Source organism: Lepidochelys olivacea, assembly GCF_965140295.1.
Source record: "Lepidochelys olivacea isolate rLepOli2 genome assembly, chromosome: 1".
Lineage (NCBI taxonomy): Eukaryota > Metazoa > Chordata > Testudines > Cheloniidae > Lepidochelys > Lepidochelys olivacea.
The window spans coordinates 159134731-159152980 of record NC_140411.1 but is presented as its reverse complement, the minus strand read 5'-3'; positions in this window follow the sequence as shown (position 1 = coordinate 159152980).

Sequence of the window (18250 nt, the reverse complement as noted above, 5' to 3'; positions counted from 1 at the left end):
CTGACCCTGAGCTGAATCATTCAAGCTGGTGTGTATATTGTTCCTTCGTGGACAGCAGCAGACCTGGTATTTCTGAGTGTTCAATGGATAAGGGGCTGCACATTACCAGGGAACACATCAAAGGAGTTCGGGGACTGTGGTGCACCTATTGTTAACCTGCATGTCAACATCAGGGCTGGCTTAGCCCACAGGAGATTGTATGGGTGGTGAACAGGCCGGTGGTGTCAGGGAGCTGACACCCAGTTAAGCTCAAGGAACTCTTCCTCTTGCTGGAGGCAGGTGTGGGTAACTCACCGTCCTGGGTACCCTGCGAACCGTCACAGGATGGTTCTCCCAAAGACGTTCCCTGGGGTGGTTTTCCTTTGACCTGTTTCATCATACTCTGCTGTACTGGTTCTCTCTTTAACTGTACTTGGTCATGTGATAGCCTGAAAAGGAATGTTTAACATTGTACATGGCTTGTATATTCCCCTTTATACTGCCTTGTAAATGGCATGGTTTATTTCCATTTCCTCCGAGACCCAGCCACTGCTCTGTCCATTAGCTATCCAGAAGTTTGTGATATTTTTGATGCTGCCAAGAGATGTTTTGTTTGAATGTCTACTTTGTAGGAAAATAGCTATCTATTCTGGCTGAGAGATGCCAAGCATGTAGAGGCATCACAGGTAGATAATGCCATTCCACATATCTTCAGAAAAACTGTCAGTCTCTTCAGCAGGAGGTGCATATCCCTGAGCAACTGACTGACAAGTCTGAGCTCTGACCCTAAAGCTGCAAGAAGGCTGAGGAATCATTGTGGGACCTGTGGAACTTAGTGTGCAGAAGAAATGTAGAGTATTTTACTCTTAATCATACACGGTAAAATTCTGCCACTGTCAATAACACTGAATGAATATCTTAATTCACAAGTAGTCCCGATAGTTTCAGGTCTACTTGCTTAGTAAGGTACTACTCAGTGGACTAGATTGTAACAGCAAACTGCCAGGGGTAGAGGTAGGCCCACCGCAGGAGCAGGCCAAAGAACAAATCATGACTTAGGGTCAAGATTCTTCCCCTGGTCCCCAGTTGTGCTGTAGGGAGGGGTAAGTTTCTCCCCACTGTGACCTGTGAGTGCTCCTCCACTTCCGCTTTCCCTCACCCCCACACTTGCTTGCAGCAAGTAGCCCCAGCTTTTCCCATTGCAGCCAAAGTCACAATCTGAGCAGGGTCAAACAGGGGACAGAGGGGATCCTTACTCCCTTGTGTGACTGTGACAATCTAGCCCAGGGTGCAGTTACAGAACTGAATTCACAGTGATTATACTAGTTCCGACCTCTTTTACAATCATCCACACTCCACAGGGGGAAAGAGAAAACCTGTCTTTGCAAAGTCCTAATCAGACAAGGAGCTTACACAAGGAAATCATCCCCCTAAGGAACTAGTCCTTCAAAGTGCTGCAAGTGGTCAGCCCCTTGTAAGATATGCCCAGCACCTAACAAGATTGGGTCCTACTATTCTATGTCCCATTGTAATTAGACACAGAACTAGCATGCTCACAGGGTGACATGAACCCAGTTAGAATCCAATACTCAGTGGCACCTATTTCCAATACTTACATGCTGTACCAGTATTGTGGCCGTTCAAAATCTGAGCCATTGGCTGCAGTTCTCTTAGAGCCTATAGGGAAAAGAATCGTGGATCCAAAAATACCATCTTGCAAAAGCAGCTATAAAAGGAACAAAGAAGGGAATGTAGAAGGTTGTGATCACTAAGAGGACAGAATTAAGGTAGTCTGGGTACCTTAACTGTCATTTTCATACTTTCCAATTGTGGAGTTTCTTATAAGTTTAGCTTTAACTCTGAAATTCCTAGCTTTTGACTTTGCTGTGGCGACAAAGCTATGGTAAGGATTTCCACCCAGAAATTACCAATATGTACTCTCAGTCCTACCTTTCCTAATGAAACTTCGTTTGGTCTGGGAATTAATGTAAAGGTTGAACTCCAACCTTCTGGGCAGAACTGCAGGAGATGGTTCTCTCCTAACCTGGGCAAACTGAACCCAGCTGGCTTTTAAATTAAACATCAAATAGGGGCTCAGTGGAGCACAAGCTTTTTTGCTATAAACAGGGGCAAGAAGGATGATCTTTTTGTATGAGAGCAACGCACAGGTTTGGGAAGTCAGGATTCTGGGGTCTATCGCTAGTTTTGATGGGGAGCTCCACTGTGATCTTGGGCAAGTCACTTAATGTCTCTCTGCCTTGGTCACCTCGTGTCTGTAACCGGGGCAATATTTATTTATGTCACAGGAGGGGTTACATGGATTAAATCACTAATATTTACAAACAGCTTTGAGCTCCTCAGCTAGAAGGTGCTCTCCAAGTGCAAGTTATAGCCCAGGGATTGGCAACCTTTGGCACGCGGCCCGTCAGGGAAAGCCGCTGGCAGGCCGGGACAGTTTGTTTCCCTGTGGCGCCTGCAGGTTCAGCCGATCGCAGCTCCCACTGGTCGCGGTTCGCTGTTCCGGGCCAATGGGGGCTGTGGGAAGTGGCGCAGGCTGGGCCACCTCTTCCCGCAGCCCCCATTGGTTTGGAACAGCAAACCGCGGCCAGTGGGAGCTGCGATCGGCTGAACCTGCAGACGCCACAGGGAAACAAACTGTCCCGGCCTGCCAGCGGCTTTCCCTGACGGGCCGCGTGCCAAAGGTTGCCAATCCCTGTTATAGCCAAACCACTGCAAAAGACCACCTTCATTAGACAAACCTGTCCTGTGGTGGGTGACTTCTGGGAACTCTTCTGGCTCTATCAGTCTGTTTCTTCACTTCCGCAGTATGCATCCGATGAAGTGAGCTGTAGCTCACGAAAGCTTATGCTCAAATAAATTGGTTAGTCTCTAAGGTGCCACAAGTACTCCTTTTCTTTTTATCTCAAAGTATTGACAAATGTACTGAACACAATTCTGCATCTCCTTTATTAGCAGACCTAGCTTGTTTAGCAACAGATCCGGGTTTTTTTTGGTGATCCCTTGAGCAGTCATTTTACATAGGCTTCGCTTTATTTTTTTTATTTGCACAATGACATCTTCATCCAAGTTAGATTTCCAAATTTTTCACCCAAGAGAAGAAGTACTGCACTTATTAAGGGCCTGATTCCTTAACCCTGCTCACATAGGGTTTTTCAGTTATTCCATTCCATTTTTCAGTTATTCCATTCCTGCACACTATTGTGAGGTGCCTGACCCCTTGTGTAAGGCAGAGCACCCTCAGGGCTGCTGTAACTTATGTTCTGCTTGCCATGGCCCTCTAGAAGCCCTAGGAAGCAGAGAACAACCATAATGCAGTGCACGCTAGCCATGCCTGATCCACTTCCTACACTGAGGGCTGGGAGAAAGGCCAGTGTAAAGACCTTACACCAGCTCTATGCCAGGCCTTCTGTGCAGGGAATATTTTCAGGGGGCCATTTCCATCTACTTTGAGGCCCCTTTGTGCTGCCAGAGTAACATCAAGGGTGTTAGTGTAACTAAGGATAAGACCTGTAGAGTATTCTTATTGAAATAATGACTGTACACAGAATAGATCGTTACACATTGTGAGTAAGGGTGGAAAAAATATCAGGCCCCAAACATATGCACAATGATTGGGATAGATAGATCATTTTATTTATATATATATATATATATATATATAATGAAGTGAGCAGAATATATATATATATAATGAAGTGAGCAGAATAATATTCTCTCATACTCTTTGGGAAATTGGTGACCTTTCAGCATCCAGCCCTACATTAGTCGATTAGGTATGCAAGTTATGTAAAAACAATTTCTTCCTAATCTGCTCTCATCAGCTCCAGGTTATGGGAGTTCAGAAATCTATATACATTTGATGCTAATGGAAAATCTGCATCGTGACTCCCTGGGGTGTCCTGAGTGTGTGACAGTAATGAGCCAGCCATGCATTGCTGTGTTTGCCCACAGAAAAAAGAAGTCAGTAAGATGGTGGTTTATGTTTACGTCATGTCTGAGTGAGGCAGCCTTTCACTCTAGAAAGCTGGGACTCCTGCTCTCACAAACAACCCCTGAAGGCCAGCAACAATCAGTTACTTGTGGCATCCATATTCATTTGTTGCCATGTTTCAGTTGGACATTTGCTGCACAGTTTGAGAACAGTTCCACGTTTTTTGAATCATGATGACCTGCGGGGTTCGGGCAGCTGTGCACGCCCCTTTAACTTATCTTTCTCTCCCACCCTAAGGAAAGTGACACATGGGCGTATCAATGAAGAAGTATAATAAAAGGCGGGGCATGGCACATTGCAGTATTCCCACAGACTGGCGCATGTCAAAACAAGCTGTTTTCTAAAACCTGGATTTCGAGTAAGCACAGACCAACTGCTCCCAGGATAATCACTGTCTTGAGCCTTCCCCAAAACTGAAACTTAAATCCAATTGTTTTAGTGGGTAAAGAAAAACAAAAGGGGAAGAAGGAGGGGGGATTTTTTCTTTGAATTTTCACATGGTTCTGCATTTCCAGGTTTGAAAACGTATGGAAATACAGCAAGTGAAGCTATTCTTGTCATGCCTAAGCTATCTGAAAACATGACTGATAGCAAATTTTGCAAGAAAGCCTGTTCTCATAAGAATTCCAGTTTAGGGGTTTGCCTGGAAGTTACCTGCCATTTCAGGGAGAGGGAAAGGAAGTTATTCTCTGGTTGCTGGCTGAGTGGTCATTGTCTCATGTTAGTAGCTGGACAAAGTAGGTAGTCCTCTAAGGGGCCAATCAGTAAGCAAAGGAAAAAAACAAAGAACTTTTAAAAAGCATTAATATTTTGCACCTTGCAACTAAGCATCTCTAAGTTTTTTTCAAATATTAACATCTTTGTGAGGTGAGTATTAATTATCCTATCCACTTTGCAGATGAGAAAACTAAAGCACAGCCTGATTCCCACTGCCTTGTACCTTGCATACTCATGAAGACCCCCATGCAAAGGGGATATTAAATTATACCAAATCAGAATGGAATCCACTTTGCACTGCTATCCGAGAGCTAAATATTATTATTGTAACTGACTATATATGGCCAAGGCAGTGGGGAATCAGGCCCAGAGAAATTATGGTATACAGAATCTGCCTGAGAGATTCTTAACATTAGACAGCACTGTATGTATGTTGAGGAATGAATAAGCAAATGCTAATATCTAAATCGATATTATGAGCCTCATATGCAAAAGAACTGCTTGAGAAATGCATTTCCACAATACAAGCAGTTGGAATGCTTCTCACATGCTTATGAAATGCACTGAGCTTTGTCTTGGGTGGCAAGAAGCTCACACTGCCCATGAGTAAGCAATGGAATCCTTCAAGGGGTCTCGAGACTCAGACAAGCTACTGCAGGGGCTAAGAGGAAAGGAGGAAATGGGGCAAAAATCAAGCCAAGGAAGTGGAAACATGAAAAACAGCCCATGGATTGGAGAGTCCCCAGGACTACTCAGCACCCAAACAAAACCAGAGAAAACATTTAAAGTTAATGGCTTGTAGGTCGAACGTACAGGTCAGCAACTATCTTTCATTGGCATAGAAACCACTCTGCTTAGCGTACGCATGCATACACACACACACACACGTTTGCTTGAAATAGTATTTTATTAGAAAGCTTTATTTGGGAGGCTGGAGGGGAAAGCACCGTGACTTAATGGCGCCCTAGAAGGTAAAGCTCCCATTAAGACCCCCTGCTATAAGATGTATGAAGTGCTTCGACAGTGCATAGATATGGGAGCTTCCCTAGTTGTTTCTCATGCTCGTATTTTAGGAGAAAAATAAATGGACTAGTGGTCAGATGATCTCAGAGCACAGAAGCACTTCAAGGCTGTGTTGTTAACAATGAAGACAGTATCCTCTACCGGATTCATGTATTATTAAGCTATCAATAGTATAAATAGTTACATCCTCTCCTTGCTCCATTTTTAGGGTTAAAGTTAAGTCACTCAGCTTCCTACTATTTATTATTCTCAGAGTTGCACTTGCTTTCCTCTCTCACACTTTTCCAGTTACCTTTCCTTACTGGCTCTTTATTCCCAGTGTTCTTCATTTTCCTCTGCCCCTACCTCAGCTTTGTTCCATCTCTCCTTTATTCCTGTTCTGAAGCCTCTGTTTTCTTTTCAGCAGTGTCCAGCTCCTGCTGTCCTTGCTACCATTTAACACACAAAGAAACTGAGCATCTTTAAAAAATGAAGTTGCTTTGGCAGACTTTGTTGCCTGCCCCTTCCCCCCCGCCCTCCCCCCAAAGAAAAGAAAAGAAAAGAAAAGAAAAGAAAAGAAAAGAAAAGAAAAGAAAAGAAAAGAAAAATACTCACAGCATAAGACAGTCCCCAGGAGAGGAGAGAGCAGAATTCAGAGGACGACATTTATCCTGCACGATATGGGTGTTTATTTTTTAACAATTCTTGTGAGAAGAATGCCAATTCTTATTCTGCCAGTTTGCAACTTGCAACCCAAGCATTGTAATGAGAACAATGGATGTCACTGGTGGCAGTTTGTGTTCCTACTCTAGAACCTTCCTGTCAAAGGAGCAGAATTATGGAAGAAGAGGAAAATTGGCATAACTGACTGAAATTGACTAAAGGGCAGTAAATAAAAAATCTTAGATCTGAATGAGATTTTTTCCAAGCTCTTGGCTGGAGAAAGGTTACCACCACTACAATCAGTTTGTTTGGAGCCTGTTGCAGAGATTGTTCCTTCTATTCTTTTTTCTTTTCTAGTCCCATTATCTAACCTTTTTAAAAATCATTTTCTTTTCATTGGCTCTTCAGTTGAGCCACTCATTTCCATTCCACTTCCTTCATCCAGGCCCGGCTGCAGGGAAGTACTCCTTTCCGAAAGTAACACTTCCTCTCAGTGACCATGTTGAGATGGTTCTTTCAAGGGATCAGGAACAGAAGTATAGCAAAGAGAAGGCCTTTTAGACCGTGAAGCTGGGCTGCTTGGCAAGAGGAGTAAAATATAGTACATATCACATTCACCAGAGTGCATTTACTGAATATAGAGTCTTTTCATTGATACAATAGTTATTCATATCTGACAGATAACACAGAACTCACTTGTGCTCCATAACCAAAAATGGTCTTGCTTTCTGATCCTGTCACAGCCTGGCCAGCTCTGCATCCCTGAGACATGAGGCAATCAAGATGAACAGAGTCTGTGGTTTAAAATGTCTCTTTTAGCTCTTTTATCCTCCGACCACAAAATACAACGTGTACAAAACATGAATCACAGGCAAAAGGAAAACTGTCCCCTTTGGTCTTGTGGCTGTCACACCACAAAGACTGGGCATACATAACAAAGTCCCATTCCCCGCCTCCGCCCCGCCCCCAGGCATTTCACCAAGCCAGGTCTCACTGTTGGGTCAAACTTAATAAGAGACCTACTCCCCAAACCTTCCTCTTAGTAGTTCTCTTCAGTACTGATAACTCATTTCTGCTGACCCCAGCCTCATTTCTTCCTCACACCCAAAGAGCTGGTTTCTTGGCAGAAGTGAAGGCAAATACCTGCTATAATTTCCCTTGAGGGATAGTCCATCCCATGCAAACACCTGACAGACCTATACACCACATCAAACACCTTAATTCAAAGAGGCAGGACAAACTGGTTCCCACCCCCCTTTCAGTCACAACAAGCCAACAACTTGTTGACCCATCTATGGGAACAAGCATTAAGCTAAAATCTACCTGCGAGCACAGCAGAGAAGACTCCATGAGAGAGATGGGTGTGATATAAAAACCCAAGCAGAGCAGAACAAAAGAGAAAGAGCAAGCAGAGATGAACAGAAAAAAGTATCTGTGGATATTCATTCCAATTTTAGTTACTTGTTTCATAGTCTCAAGATATCAGGAACCACAGAGAAACTGGGAGACTGAATTATTCAAAATATTGACAATTTTATATGCAGGTCTTCGCCTCTGGGTTGCAAGTCAGACTCCAAACCAGAATGATGGTTGCTGAATGTTGCTACTATCTGGTGAATATCTAAGAGTCTTATGTGAAATTATTGGTGATCTCTGTCTAGTTTAGGAACTAAACTGATATTCACGTTATAAAACCACCCCCATGGCTGACCCAAACTGGCTCCTGTGTTGTTTGTTTCAAGAGAATGGCCAAGGAACAAATGGACCTGCAAACTGAACCTCAGGGTCACCTTTACAGCTGGTCTCTGGAGTTCAGGGCCGAGACATGTTGACGTGTCTCTGTGGAGAAGTTAGTACTTGAACAGCTTCTTTTCTCCTTGTTCTTACCCTTGTGGATAAATGAAGGACTTTAGTCTTCAGAGCTCATCAATCCAAAATTCACTAACAATATAGTAATAAAGCAGACAAGGAAATTAAGCTGTCTGCCTCTTTTTAATATTCTAATAAAGCAAACTACTCTGGATTAAAAGCGATAAAAATGGTGGATTAAAAGTGTGTCAACTAATCTCTGTAAAGTGTAGTAAGGATCCTAAAGTAGAGGCAATTTGGGCCCAATTTGCAAATTTGGATGCTTAAATATAAGCACCTAAATATTAATTTTGGCACATATTTAGCGGTTTCTTTAAGTGCCTACAGTTAGGCAAACAAGTCATAAATAAATAACTTATAAATGGTGTTTGTACACTGGGCAGCATCTTCTAAAAGGCCAGAGTATAACACTGATAGACAGGAAATCTACTTGGGTAGGAAGGAAGAAAGAAGTGGTTAAAACGGAATAAACTGGTGCCCTTTCATGATGGTTTGAAGTTAACCCACCCTCAGTTTTCTACCTACGTAGCCCCCAAAAGACTATTTTCTCTCACAACAGTGGTTCACCTGGGAAGGAGAGGTGGGGGTCAATGTGAAGGGATATCTTCCAGGGAATCTAACTGGTGGCAACTTGGGGTAATGGAGGATCTGAAGTTGGAGGAGAGAGGGTATTTCCCAGCCAAACACGGTAATGAAGGTATTAGAGATGGCCGTAGTTCTATATCCTGCAAAATCCTTATCTATGTACCATACAAACAGAACATGATCGCTTGAATGATAAGAAAAGCAAAGATGCATTATGTCCAATAGCTTAGTTTATTGTCACGTGTATTTTTAACCATAATTATGCTCAGCTTTTTCTACAACCAATATTGCATTGAAAATATTTTATTCATATTTGCACTATACTAAAAACCAATGAAAAATGCATTCCATGTACTTTTTAAAGTCTGTGGTTCATCTGAGTTTTTTGATGATTGCTTTTAATCTTTGTGAAATTATAGGTTTCAAATAACCTTCAGTATTCCAGCCAAACTCCCCCAATTAACTGTGTTCCTTAGTTTACTGTATTATGGAGGCCCAGGATATTAAAATGAGTCGCAGGAAGAAACCTACTCAGATTAAATATAATCACTACCTACTAGACTTACTTTTCATAGTGACCTGACCTCTGGGTAGTTACTCACAAAATTAAAACGGCATAAACCCTCCCCATCCCCTCACCCTCTTGCAATTCTCTGCCTACTTCTGCAGTGTGATTTGGATTGTCACTTTGTACTTTGCTGTCCATTTTCTATTAGATTCTAAATTGGTCCTGTCTCAAAAACACGAGTCCCCGTGCGATATATCTAGCCTCATTGTGACATCATGCTCCTGCCAATCACTGAGAGTTAAAAGCACCCTGCATGCAGCCCCATCAGGCTCTGCTGCAAACTGACGCAAATCAAATGCTTCCAGCTATCTGTGCAGCTGCCACTGGCTGCTCTGACTGTAGCCCCTTAATTCCACTGGGGAGAAGGGGGAGGGGGGCTCAGTCTGTTCCATTATGGCCTGGTATTTTAGATAATCAGCCTACTTTTTAAAACGCAGCCAACATGGCATGCAGAGCGCTTGCCTAGGTCAAGGAGAAGCTGTTCTTTCTCACAGCTACCAGTGGAAAGATAAATGCTGCACCATTGAACAGCTTATCTGACTGTATCTCAAGCCACACGATATATTCTTCCCCAGTACACACAGCAGGGGTTTGTTCGCTCTATTTAAAGCCAGACACCTGTCTTTGGAGCTTCAGTTTTGAAATAAGATGAAATACGTGAAGAGACAAGCTATTTCTAATGACTCAGGGGAGGGGAAAACCTCACAAAACATCTGCAAAAGCTGCCTGAGAATTGTGGAACGTGAACAAAAATACTGCACAGAACAAGGTTCGGTTCATTTCTCTGGCTGAGTGTGTATGACAGTCTGGAATCCTGGGGCTGAGCCTGGCCTCCAAGGCCAGGTCTACACGACAGACTTCTGGCAGCACAGCTGTGTCAGTCATGGCTGGGAAGAGATGTGATCCCTGACCAACCCAGCTGTGCCGGCAGAAGCCCCCAAGGTAGAGACGCAGCTCTCCTGGCAAAGCTGTGCTTTTACCATCATCGCTCGTTTCACTTGTGGGAGGTGGTTTTACTATATTGATACAATGCACAGCTCTGCCGATATACTATTACTGTGCTGGTAAAGAACTCCTAATATAGATGTGGCCTAATCTTGAGGGGAAGTTGGAGGGGGAGGGCAGCAGGAATCGCCAGAGGAAAATGTTCAAGTAAGAGCAACACATTCTGTTGCTTGTTCTCTATTTGACTCCTTACCAAGTATCTTGGTTAAATCATGAACTGCTATCATAGCATTACCCAAAATGGCCACCACAGCCTGGAATCTGTCAGCATGAGAAATCCTGTTTTTTCTGGGGTTTATAAATTATCTGTTTGAAACTGCAACAGTAGAAAATCAGTAAACATGCAATTTCCCTCTTTCTTTCTCTTTCCTTTTCCCTGTTACACTTTATTTCAATTGGTTCAGCTGGCTTGCATTTACAGACTGGCAAAAACAAACTCAACACGCAGTACAAGGCTCAAAGCTTCCACCACTTTCTGAAACAGCACCAGCAACAACAAGCCTGGATTCTTTTCTTTAATTTTTTTTTTTAAAGAGAATGATGCTTACGAAAGATGCTGAATCAACAGCACTGCAGACTGATGTTCTTTATTTATCCATAGGTACAGCATGGACAGAGACAAGGCATGCTATTCCAGGCTGCCCCTGTCCCCATGTACTCACTCCTACCTTGGAGGAACCTGACTGCAGGCACAACCTCTAAAGAGAGAAAGGGCCCTTTCTCTATGCCAATTTCTTGGCTTGTTTGCCTTGACACCCCTCAAGAAGTCAGTTAATGATAAGTGTAATGGTAAAATGCTCCCTTGTTGTATTGTATGAACCAGGGGTGGTCAAACTGTGGCTCATAAGCCACATGAGGCTTTTTTACCATTAAAGTGTGACTTGCAAAGCCCCACCCCCATTCTCCACCTACCAGACCAGCGGGTGGGGGAGGAGGGGAAGAGGGGAAGGAAGCTCGGGACCTCTGCCTTTCAGCAGAGTGGTGGGGTAGGGACTTCTGCCCAGCGGGAAGGAGGGTCTTGGGGCGTGCACCTGCCAGAACTTGGGGCTTCAGCAGGAGCGGGGCTGAAGCCCCAAGCCCTGTCAGGCACCTCTTGGGACTGAAGCCCCAAGCCCCAGCGCCCAGCAGGTGTACCCCAGCTCTTGAACTTCTGAAGATTGTCATATGCGGCTCAGAGGAGCAGTAAGTTTGACCACCCCTGGAATGAACAAAAGCCAAAAGATTTTGCCAGCGCTACAGTCCTTAAAATGGGAACTGGAGAGACAAAATATTGAAGCAGAAGACATTTTCATAGTATGCCCATGCATAATTGCTATGTTTCATAACTGGTTTTATTTTTGTTGTTGTTTTTTGCTGCATCTCTATTTCATACCCCTTCCCTTTAGATTTTGGTGTTATGGTTTTACTATGCTAAGTCCCACTGATTTTGGTGGGAGGTTGCCACGTATTTCCACCGTAGCAGTTCCAATGAGGACCTCAGGGAGCTGTGATATATGGACATAGCAAAGGAACTCGTTAGCGTGCAGTGTTTTTACTAATCAAAGCACTGATTTCAGTGCGTTTGAAATGTTCTGTGTCTGTGTGTATCAAATGTGGTACATGCACAGAAAAAATGAAATTTTAGAAGGCTCTGCACTATGCATGTAGGACATTTGATTAATTAAAGCTGAGATGTAACATTTCAGTTATACACATACATGAGTTGGGCATGTATATATCTGAGTCGTGATATCAGAAGGGATCTAGCAGGCCCAGCAGCTTTACGGATGGCTTCCCTATCACTACCATTTATTTCCAATCTCCCACATCCTGCAGGGTGAATCAACATGTGAAGTTTGTTTAGCATGTACAAAATCCAGATTGCATGTTCAAATGTGTGTGCACACCGTCAAATAAACATACCGGAACCTTTCTTTTTCTTGTTGATTTATACCTAAACAAAAATATAAAAATAAATAAATAAAAATAAAAAGTAAAAAACTAAGTTAATGTGCAATAGTACTGTGTACACATATACACATCAGTCACCCGTTCAAAACTATGGTTCCCACAGCAATTCTAATTTGGACCCCTTGCCAATATATACTATGGTGGCTTGTATTGCTATACATATATGGCAAAATCCTGCTCACCCCCACTTGAGTGAGTTGCTCCATGGACTTCAGAAGGAGTGTTTGTGCAAGTAATATGAGCAGGGTTGGACCCAGAGTTCCGTAACTTGGTAAACATCCCCAGTGCCAATTGCATTCAAAGGCAGTTGCAGGTACTCAGCATCAGGCCCTTTTATGTTATGGCATTAAAGATCATCAATTATACAGTAAGACTAAATGATACTGTATCAATATATATGGGTAAAAAGAGCAAATGACAGCTGTTGTGGGAATTAGAATTATGACTACTCTAACTTTTGTGTATGACTGCTCTAAATTTAGCCCACATATTGCATTTATGTATATGTATTGTTTGCACCTAATTTAAATCAACATGAATTTTTAAAGTCTGCTTAGGTATCTCTAATGAAGGTCCATATAAAAGCAAATTCCATGTTATATCAATTCTGTATGGGTATCCCATGTATTGTATAAATCAACCATTATAATGGTTCCATGAACATTTGAGAAAGCCTGAAGGAGCCATAGATCTGTTACATTCTCAGTGAAAGTTAGTAGGTTCCCTCCTTCTGTAAACATCTCACACTTTGCATTAGGAGCCTTTTCAGTATCTATGCATCTACTGTTAAAAGGTTAGCAAGAGATTTTTGTTTAAATAACTTGTGTACTATTGGTTACATGCACAAAACAAAGTAAGGTAATTGCAAAAGTTGACAATGAAATAATGTTAAAGGTCTGAGCAAACTTGGCAACAGCAAGCAAATTCAGGACCAGCATCACCACTCTGGTCTTTAGTTCATCACACTGTACATTGGTGCCATACCCTCCCTCTCTCCTCCTATCCAACCCTGCCTATGGCCCATATCCCAGATCCTGCACCCTCCCCCTCTGTTCCTCCTATCCACTCTGGCCATACCCGAGCTCCTGCACTCTTCCCCTCTGGCGCTCCCGCATTGGATCCTGTCTCCCTTTTCTTCTTACCCCCACCCCCCTGCCAACTTCCGTTCCTCCCATACCTTCTGCTTCTCCCTATCCTCTGGCTCTTGCACCCTCTTTTTCTTCCCCCTGACCAGCCCTCCCCCCACCCTCACTCCTCTGCATTCCAGTGTGCCTGCTTCCTCTTGCACATTGCCTGAGTGCCAAAAGGGAGAGCAGTGAGATAACAGGAAAGATAGTCTCCTTGCTCTCAGTTCTGGTGCCAGGTACCACAGCAGCTGCAGCGGCAGTCAGAAGGAGCAGTTGCAAGGGAAGTCCAGCTCAGCCCTAGAATGGAGCATGCTCAGTCACTCTGTGGATACAGCACAAACAGAGTCTGGTTGGCATGTAGGACCTGTGAGGGGATACAGTAAGCTCTATACAGAAGGAATCTGAAGAGAATTTAGCTGTCAAACTCTTAACTTCTACTGAGCATATGCGAGCTGAGGCTTTTCAGAGATTTATAACTTGGCCAAATTTAGGCTAATTTTCACAGAACAGCAAAAGACACATCACTAACATGCAGATGACTTTTCTGCCAAATTTCAAGTCCCTGCTTCAAAGAATGAAGGTGGTAGAGCATCTCAACCAAGCTCTGTAAGAATTATTTTATCCTGGGTAAAGCAATGTATTTTCCCCTGACCACATGCTTGGAAACAGGTGAAACATTTTAGTTGAAACTTTCCAAGAAAATTCAGCCTGAGGGAGAAACCCAGCATGGAAAATTTCAGTCTGAACAGTTAAAGTTTGGCAAAGTTATAAGTAACAGAATACAGGGTCTCATAAAGGAAAGTGCTGGACTACCTTAATGTAGGTGAGGCTACCAACTCTGCCTATAACAATAAGCCAATCTGAGCCCCCAGCTCTGTACATTCGTGGGAACAGATCAGAATTTTGCATTTTTGGCCCATCTCTAATCTACAGTATTTGCCCTGCACTAAACCCAGCAAGGCAGGCCAGCATTCTAGCAAAGAAATATTGACAACGTCTCTACTGGTCCTGCATGTCCTGATGGGGGAGGATTCTGTTCTCTAAACTCCTGTGCAAATCTATTTTCTCTGGCTATGCCCTATGGCTATGATCCTAGCCAGGATCCAGCCTTTTATAATAAACCACTCATATTATACCTGGTAAATATCATGCAACAACATAGGACTGGTCCAGCTCCAACAGAAATTAATAGCAATATTACCATTGATTTCAATGGGTACAGGATCAATGGGTACAGGATGGTATTTCTGTTTTCATTCAAATTACACTGTAACTATGGCACCAGACAGTGTAATCTGTATTATAATAGCCATGCATTTGCTTTTCCGTTAATGAAATAATCCAAAATTATCTTCATAACTTATTTGTGTACTCTAAAATCAAGCATTGCTTACTTTGGTCATCTTATAACCTTAAGATAGAAAGCTGGGATCATGATTGCTGCTTATGTTTCAAAACTGCAGCACAAATTTTCATCAATCCTAATTTTCTCCAAATGTCAGAGGGAAGGGAGGAACAAGAAAATGGAGACAGATGAAACCTAAAGCCACTAAGGGGAAGTTAATATGCTTGGTAGGAAGCTACAGTTGTTGGATCAGCAGTCTTTTAACACAGCATAGTCTCTGAGACTGCTTCTGTGCTGATGATAAGAAAGCTGGAACAGTAGTTTAAGCCCAGGTGCTGACACCAGGATTAGTTTCCAAATCCCAAGCCTGCTGCTGGTAATTTGCTTAAAACAACAACGACAACAAAAATTAACCCCCCTCTCCTCCCACAAAAATCTATACCATCTGTTGAAGGTGAGAGCAGCTGAGTATAGTAATATATATATATATATATATACACACACACACATGTATACAACTACAATACCCATCTGCGGAAGTGAAGAAACAGATTGATAGAGCCAGAAGAGTTCCCAGAAGTCACCTACTACAGGACAGGCCTAACAAAGAAAATAACAGAACGCCACTAGCCCCCACCTTCAGCCCCCAACTAAAACCCCTCCAACGCATTATTAAGGATCTACAACCTATCCTGAAGGATGACCCAACACTCTCACAAATCTTGGGAGACAGGCCAGTCCTTGCCTACAGACAGCCCCCCAACCTGAAGCAAATACTCACCAGCAACCACATACCACACAACAGAACCACTAACCCAGGAACCTATCCTTGCAACAAAGCCCGTTGCCAACTGTGCCCACGTATCTATTCAGGGGACACCATCACAGGGCCTAATAACATCAGCCACACTATCAGAGGCTCATTCACCTGCACATCCACCAATGTGATATATGCCATCATGTGCCAGCAATGCCCCTCTGCCATGTACATTGGTCAAACTGGACAGTCTCTACGTAAAAGAATAAATGGACACAAATCAGATGTCAAGAATTATAACATTCATAAACCAGTCAGAGAACACTTCAATCTCTCTGGTCACGCGATTACAGACATGAAAGTTGCTATATTACAACAAAAAAACTTCAAATCCAGACTCCAGTGAGAAACTGTTGAATTGGAATTCATTTGCAAATTGGATACAATTAACTTAGGCTTGAATAGAGACTGGAAGTGGCTAAGTCATTATGCAAGGTAACCAATTTCCCCTTGTTTTTTCCTACCCCCCCCTTCAGACGTTCTTGTTAAACCCTGGATTTGTGCTGGAAATGGCCCACCTTGATTATCATACACATTGTAAGGAGAAAGAAAAGGAGTACTTGTGGCACCTTAGAGACAAACCAATTTATTTGAGCATAAGCTTTCGTGAGCTCAAATAAATTGGTTAGTCTCTAAGGTGCCACAAGTACTCCTTTTCTTTTTGCGAATACAGACTAACACGGCTGTTACTCTGAAACCTGTCATTGTAAGGAGAGTGGTCACTTTAGATAAGCTATTACCAGCAGGAGAGTGGGGGGGGGGAGAGAAAACCTTTTGTAGTGGTAAAACACCCATTTTTTCATGCTTTGTGTGTATAAAAAGATCTTCTATACTTTCCACAGTATGCATCCGAAGAAGTGAGCTGTAGCTCACGAAAGCTTATGCTCAAATAAATTGGTTAGTCTCTAAGGTGCCACAAGTACTCCTTTTCTTTTTAGTAACATCAAGGGAGACCACAAAGGATCAGCCCTGCCCTTACAGGCATCTACTAGTGTGTAAAGTAGATTCTAAGGCCAACAAGATAGAGAGAAAGTGGAAGATTTCAGAGGGAACTAGTTTAATCATAGAAAGATAGAGCTGAAGGGCCCTAGAGAGGTCATCAAGTGCAGCCCCTTGCACTATGGTAGGACCAAGTAAACCTCCTAGACCATCCCTGACAGGTGTTTGTCCAGCCTGTTCTTAAAACTTCCAACGAGGGGGATTCCACAGCCTCCCTTGAAAGCGTATTCTAGAGCTTAACTACCCTTGTAGTTAGGAGGATTTTCCTAATGTTAATTTTCCTAATTAACCTAAATCTCCCTGGCTGCTGATTAAGACTATTACTTCTCGTCCTATCTTCAGTGGAAATAGAGAACAATTGACCATAGTCTTCTTTATAAAAGCCCTTAACATATCTGAAGATTGTTATCAGGTTCCCCTTAGTCTTCTTTCCTCAAGATTAAACATGCCTTTTTTTTTTTTAAACTTTCCTCATAGGTCAAGTTTTCTAAATCTTCTATCATTTTTGTTGCTCTCTTTTGGACTGTCTCTAATTTGTCCACTTCTTTCCTAATTTGTGGTGCCCAGAATTGGACACAATAGTCCATCACCAGTGGCAAGTAGAGCAGAACAATTACTTCCCCTACGACACTCCTATTAATATACCCCAGAGTGATATTAGCCTTTTTCACAGTTCCATCACGTTGTTGACTCATATTCTATTTATGATCTACTATAGCTCCCAGATCCTTTTCAGCCGCTCTACCACCAAGCCAGTTAGTCCCCATTTTGTAACTGTGTGTTTGATTTTTCCTTCTTAAGTGAAGTACTTTGCACTTGTCGTTACTGAATTTCACCTTGTTGAATTCAGACCAATTCTCCAATTTGTCCAGGTCATTTTGAATTCTAATCCTGTCCTCCCAAGTTGTAGAAATCCCTCTAGCTTGGTGTCATCTGCAAATTTCATAAGCACACTCTCCGCTCTATTATCCAAGTAATCAATGAAAATATTGAATAGTTGAATTGAATTGAAACCCAGGGCTACCCCCTGTGGGACCCCACTAGATAAACCCTCCCAGTCTGAGAGTGAACCATTGATGACTACTCTCTGAGTACAGTCTTTCAACCAGTGGTGCACCCACCTTCCAGTAATTTCAGCTAGACTCCATTTCCCTAGTTTGCTTATGAGAATGTCATGTGGAACTGTTTCAAAAGCCTTACTAAAATCAAGATATACCACATCTACTGCTTCCCCCAATATGCTAGGCCAGTAATCCTGACAAAGAAGGAAATAGGTTGGTTTTGCATGATTTGTTCTTGACAAATCCACGCTGGCTATTCCTTATAATCCTATTATCTTCTAGGTGCTTACAAATTGTTTGTTTAATAATTTCTTACAGTATATTTCAGGTATTGAAATTAGACCGAATGGTCTATAATTTCAGGGTCCAAAATTAATGGGTAGCTAATACCATCAGACTAAAGCATAATGTGTCTTGTAGCAGAGGTTTGTTTTTAATTTTTTGAGATGTCATAAAAATTATTAAGCTTGCAAAGAGCATCCCAGAAACACTCTTCAACCTAGAGCCTATTCTCTATTTAGTGGGAGAGATGTGCTGAGTTGTACTTCAGA